The sequence below is a fragment of the Eutrema salsugineum genome, unplaced genomic scaffold (assembly GCF_000478725.1).
Source record: "Eutrema salsugineum unplaced genomic scaffold, Eutsalg1_0 scaffold_11, whole genome shotgun sequence".
In the NCBI taxonomy this organism is placed as follows: domain Eukaryota; kingdom Viridiplantae; phylum Streptophyta; class Magnoliopsida; order Brassicales; family Brassicaceae; genus Eutrema; species Eutrema salsugineum.
In genome coordinates, this window is record NW_006256901.1 from 6,786,820 (window position 1) to 6,793,056 (window position 6,237).

Here is a 6,237-nt window from a genome sequence, read left to right on the forward strand (position 1 = left end):
ATTGTTGAGAACAAAGATCTCAAGCTTTCAACAAGGCCCAACTGAATCTTTCTACGAAGCCTGGGAACATTTTAAGGAGTCTGAACGTGATTGCCCTCACCATGGATTTCCTGGATCAAGCCTGCTGAGCACATTTTACCGAGGTTTGCAACCAAAATACAAACTTTCACTTGATACAGCTAGCAATGGAGATTTTGGACAAAAGCGAGGAAGAGCCCTCATCGAAAATTTGGCTCAAGCCAATAGCAATGATTGTCCTGAATACGATCGATCGACGAAGCAAACCAGAACAGACAACAAGGAGATAACCGAGTTGAAGAACATGATGAGCCAGCTTCTGAAGAGCAACAATCGCCTAATCCATGCTTGTGAGACCAACAATGGCGCAGAAGATGAAGGACCTAGTGATGTTGATCACATTAATCAAGCCTTTCAAGAAGAAGATGTGAACTATGTAGGAGCGCTAGTACCATATCAAAATCGCTTCAACAATGGCTTCAACAACAACTTCCGGAATGCAAATTACAACAATCTCTCTTACCACAATCCAAATGTGGAGAATCCTCAAGATCAGTACTACCCACCTCAGCAAAAATCCTTCCAAAACAAGTTCCAAGGTGGAAACTTCGGAGGAACAGGACCATATCAACCGTGACAGCCGTATAACTACCAAGGTACGGGTTTTAACAATCAATTTGTACAACAGCAGGGAGTCACAACGAACCAGCTAGCTTCACAAATCGGTAGACTTGAACAGTCCATCCAACAGCTCGTTATGACGAACAAAAAAGCATCTAAAGACGTGAACGTGAAAGTTGACTGCATGTACAATGATCTGAACGGGAGGTTTGAAGCTTTATCTTCGCACGTCAAAAAGCTAGACGTGCAAGTCACCCAAACAGCCGACTCTATGAAGAGGCAAAGTGGAGTTCTTCCAGGAAGAGTTGAAGATAACCCTAAGAGGTTTTGCAACGCCATAACCACATTGCCCGAAGAAGAGGCCATAACCGATGGAAAGAAAGAAGAAACCCCAATCTTTGTACCACTGTACAAGGATGTCGATGGCAAGCAGCTACCATTTAAGGTACCTGAACGATCACCGTTTCAAAGGCTTACAAAAGCCGACGATCCGGGACGTTTTGTTTTCCAATGTTTCATTTCAGGAATGAAGTTTACAGACTGCCTATGCGATTCCGGGCCAATGTCAACATCATGTCAAAGACATTTGCCGAACAATTGGGCATAAAAACCTTAAGGACATCGACGGTTAAGGTTATTTTTGGAGATTCATCTCAAAAAGATATTGAAGGGGCGATTCATGATCTACAAGTTCTAGTGGGAGACAAGATGGTTCCAGCAGATTTCCAAGTCCTGGAGATGGATAAAGACAAGGAGAGGCCACTCATTTTCGGGAGACCATTCTTAGCTACCGTAGGAGCAGTAATCGATCACGTAAACTGGCATGCTGTTTTCCTCAATGTGGATCGCAGAAGGTACTACCCGACTATCTTAGACGATTTTCCAAGCAAGGGAAACAGGCCCAAAGAGAAAGAAAATGAGAAGCCGAAAGCTTTTGCAAAAATCAAGATCATCATTCCACCAGATGCAACGGAAACTAGTGAGGACTAAATCCAGGAGCTAATCGAAAACACAAAAAGGGTTTTAAATAATGTTAAAGTCCGAAAGAAGAGTAAAGGAAAGAAGACGGCTCCTCAAGGAGAAGAAGTAAAACCTCCAGCGACCGGAAGTGATAAGGGCACATCAAGTGGAGTGCCATTCAAATCAGCCTGATCCTTCATGTCTACGTCGAGCTAAACGACTTAAAACAAAAGCGCTTAATGGGAGGCAACCCATTTAGGTACTCTTTCTTTTAGTTTTCTTTTTTTTTTTACAATTTATGCTTTCTCTTTCTATTTAGTTTCAGGTATTTTATAAAACAAAAACACAAAAAAATCATAACATTAGAAAAACCAAGAAGAAAAGGGTAGATTTTTAGCTGCTCGGCCCGGCAAAGACCAGAAAGTTGGACAAAGGCCGCAGGAGAAAGAGCCGCGGTCGCGACCAACCGACCCGCAGCCAAAGGTGCATCGACCGCAGCACCGTGAATGTGACCGCGGCCGAGCCTTCAATCGCCGCGGTCGCGAGTCTCCTGACCGCGGCCGTTGGTCGTTGAGGTGACGATGCGGATTTCCACCGCTTTTCAAAAGTTCCCGAAATTCCTGGTGATTTCCGGAGCATTCCCGGTAAAGCACGTTAAGATTTTCAGTAAGTTTTAAACCTCCTTTGCGTGCAAGACAAGAAAGGTAAGTTCCCGTAAATTTAAAAATTCCCGGAAATTTTCCGTTTTTGCTACAAAAACGCTTTTTAAGGAAAGGAAATGCACTTTTTGGATCAAAACTCCTTCTTCTCTTCTCTTCCAAAAGACTTGGAGATTTAGGAGATAGAACACCTTTTTCAATTCTTAAGCTTTTTAAGAGATTCTTGACCCAAACCTCACTCTTTTTTCAAAGCTGATTTCAATTCTGTCATGAAATCTCTCTTTCCAGCAAGGTATGAAGCTCAAACTCGCCATTTTTAATTGATTTTAGAACTTAGGGTTTTCTTAAAAAGCCCAAATCTTGGTTTATTGATGGTGGAAATAGCTTAAGAACAATAGATTATCCTTTTAGGTTATCTAAAAATCGATTTTAACACCTAGCTTAAGAGGAATTTAGATTTTTGAAATTTGGATTCTACATGCTTTATAAAAATCGAATTTGGAACAGCAAAATTGATGAATCTGATTAAGTCTTGTGTGATTAGTGATTAATATTAGGTAACCTATAGGTTTGACATGGAAATTGCTCATTAAAACCGATTTTTAGAAGATTTCTATGTTGAGAACATCAAAAATTCCGAATCTAGTCATGAACTACTCGATTTCTTTGATTTAATGTCAATTCTGCTTGCTCATGGTTTTAATTAATCTCTTTATACTAGTATTAGTATAACTGATCTTAATGTGTTAAAATCAGCATCCATATTCACTCTTTTTCCAAGAATCATTTCGTTTTGCAGAAAAATGGAACAAACCAGATCCCGAAGAAGCCATCGCACTGGTGACAGCTCTGAGGACATTCCTGATGATGCTACTCTAGGAGATTACATGCTGAACCAAGCCAGACTGAGAAGAAGAAACTATGTGATGAGATTGCTCCAGCACTCAAGAGAAACACGAGCAGCTCCTGAGCCACCACAGATTCGATACATTGGCAAGGAGATAAACCCAAGAGTGGACTATGAAAGACGTTTGAAGAAGCTGAACATCAAACCCACGCCTGGCATTGATTATCATACACTTGAGATGCTTGGAATCAGAGAAGATGTAATCTGGTAACATCGATGCACTTAAGCTGAGACCCTACATGGAGCTGAACCTTCTGACTTATCCTGAGCTAGTCCGCGAGTTCTAAGCGACTATTACTCTCCACCACACGAAGAGGAGGAACCCCAGAGCATCAGATGGCATCTTGTCATTCTATATCCGCGGACAGCCTTACTCGCTCACCAATTCTGAACTTTGTGAGGCTCTTAAGCTTCCACACACCAATGGCATTTACCTTGAAGATGAACCCGATTTTAACTTGTGGAGAGAGATGGGTCATGGAGTCTATGATAGCGGGAGATCCAAGTCAGCCCTTCTTCCTCATCCAACAGTGAGAGTTGTGCACAAACTCTTAGCACACACGATTTTATCTAGAGCCAACATGGGATGTGTTTTGAAGACCGAGCTCATTACACTTCAGATGCCATTTATGGACGACCCACGACTTCCCTGCTTTGCGGATCATAACACAGAACATGGTAAAGGTGAAGCATGATTTACATGGTTGCGAGGACGCTACTCCAGCTTACGGGAGTGCTATTACAGCGATACTATAGGCTGTAGGATTCGATTTTTCATCTCATGATCCACTTCTCGATGTGTGGTATCACCTACTTTATCTCTCTCGCGATCACACTATCTCTCGTGCCGCTTTCGATCCAGACAGGTTTGGTTACAAGTATTGCACTGGCGCTGAGGAGCACCGAGTCAGCTTTCCTTCGGCATCAGTCCCGAGATTGTGTAACGGAGGACGTCCGCGATGGACTCCGGAACCCGATGATTTTCTGCCATCTGTACCTTGTCTACCATTCACCATTGGCCAATACATAGTGGCCAAGGCAAAACGCGATGCAGCTGCGGCCCGTGCTCACTTTCAGCCATCTGTTTCGACCGGCCACACCTCATCATCGACATCATCGCACACACATTCTGATCTGGAGCGCAGAGTTGAGAGACAGGGACGACGCTTTGAGCGCGTTGCCACCTTCCTACAGGAGCAGCACCAATTCACAGCAGACACATCGGAGGATGAGTGATTGATCAGCACTTCACTACCATCACGGTTCTATCATCATTTTCTTTTCTTTTATCTTATTTTATTTCGCTTTTATTCACCATTTTCTCACAAACTTTTTCACACTGGGGATAGTGTGATTTATGTCTGGGAAGGATGTCTATCCGTACTAATCATTTTCTTGCTTTTGCTTTTAAATTTCAAGCACTTTTTAAATATTATTATGTAACCTATTCGACATTAAGTATTTTTCAGGAATGTTTGACACAAAACTAGACTAGGCGTGGTAGCTAGAGTACTTGCACTACGAACTCCCACCAGAGGACTTCTATTCATGGAGATTCTTTCTGACAGGATATATTAGCTCATTTTATTTGACCATAATATTGATATCTAATTTTCTCATCATTGATTTTAGGCATTGACATACACATCTAGGACGTCTTTTACCCTCACTTTTACAACTCGTCGTCGTCCTAGATGACCAGTTTATCTTTATCTGGCACCATACCCTAAACCCAAAACCCTTGTTTTCAATCCTCATGCATTCTCTCTTTAGTTTATATCAGCAGATATGTGCAAAAACGTTGGAGAGAAGAGGAGCGACGCAGTTTTCAGTCACTCACAAAGGAGACTGAATGGAATTGGGAAGGAAGAGTATCAGAAACCTCATAAAGCTTTACAAGACAGATATTAACTGGTAATTTCGTGCTCTCTAAGACTCTATATCTAAAGGTGTTCCCTCTCTTAAAAAAAAAAAAAAACGAATGAAAAGAGAGAGGGAAAAAAAAGCCTAATGAGTCTTAGATTGTCGAAATTTATGGACAAAAAGCATCTACTAAGCGTTTATAGAGCTATGTTTTTGAAAGATTTACAACAATCTAAGTCTGGGGGAGTTAGGAGAGAACCTGAGGAAGAAGACCAGGAATCTATGGCAAGAAGAAAGTGACTGAAAACTGGGATACCAACAGCTTCACTATCTCTTGCAGTTTTTCATAAAATCTTGCATTCTCCTGATCTTCAGGTAACCCGTAAACACTTTAAGCCTTACCCCTAGAATAACCGTTTTGACACCTAGCCTAGATTGCCTTGCCTAGACTTTCTTTGATGAGAACCACCAAGATTTTTAATGAATGTTAAGAGCTAGTTGACTGGAAGTTAGATCCTAGTGCATAGATTTCCGCATGACGGATTAACGGACTAGTTATGCCTGTATTGCTAGTGAGAATTTTCTATGCTATTCCCGATTGATGCATACTGATTGATATTGGTCTAGAAGTTTGCTCTATGAGATTTTGTTTAGTTCCTGCATTTTCAAACCTCTCGCCGAGATTTAGCCTTTGTTTTGTTTGAGGACAAACAAAAGACTAAGTCTGGGGGAGTTGATAACACCGAATTTTGACCATTTTTATGGATCACTTAAATATCTTTTACATGTGTTTTTACTCCATTTCCAAAGGTTTTCAAATGATTTCTATTTTTTCGGATTTTAAAAGACTTTTCAGGTAATTTGGGATAAAGAGGCACAAATTGGAACAAAAAGACTCTTTTGGATAAATGCAGACCGTCAGAACTCTCATAGAGAGACGAAGACCTTCTCACCGTCTGATCACCCTCAAAATTGGACAACTTATAGAAGAATCAACCAGCTTTCAAATGCACTTGGTTTGGAGACATTCCAACGGTTGGATCTCAAGATATTCCATTAGCCCCGGAGCCACACGAAGACGGCCAACAAGTCACGCGACCGCGGCCAACAGCCCATTTCCCGCGGTCACAAGCCTCCCGACAGCGGCCAACCACCTATTCCCCGCGGTCACGTCACTCCCGACCGCGGCCGTCAAACTTCGAACTAAAG

General features: G+C 41.9%; 1 non-coding gene across 1 annotated transcript; it reads right to left on the bottom strand.

Annotated features, from left to right (window-relative positions):
• LOC112090121 lies at nucleotides 1–108 on the bottom strand. Its single transcript, XR_002901473.1, has one exon. It is a non-coding gene; the product is annotated as a small nucleolar RNA R71 (small nucleolar RNA).
• Nucleotides 109–6,237: the final 6,129 nt, after the last annotated feature.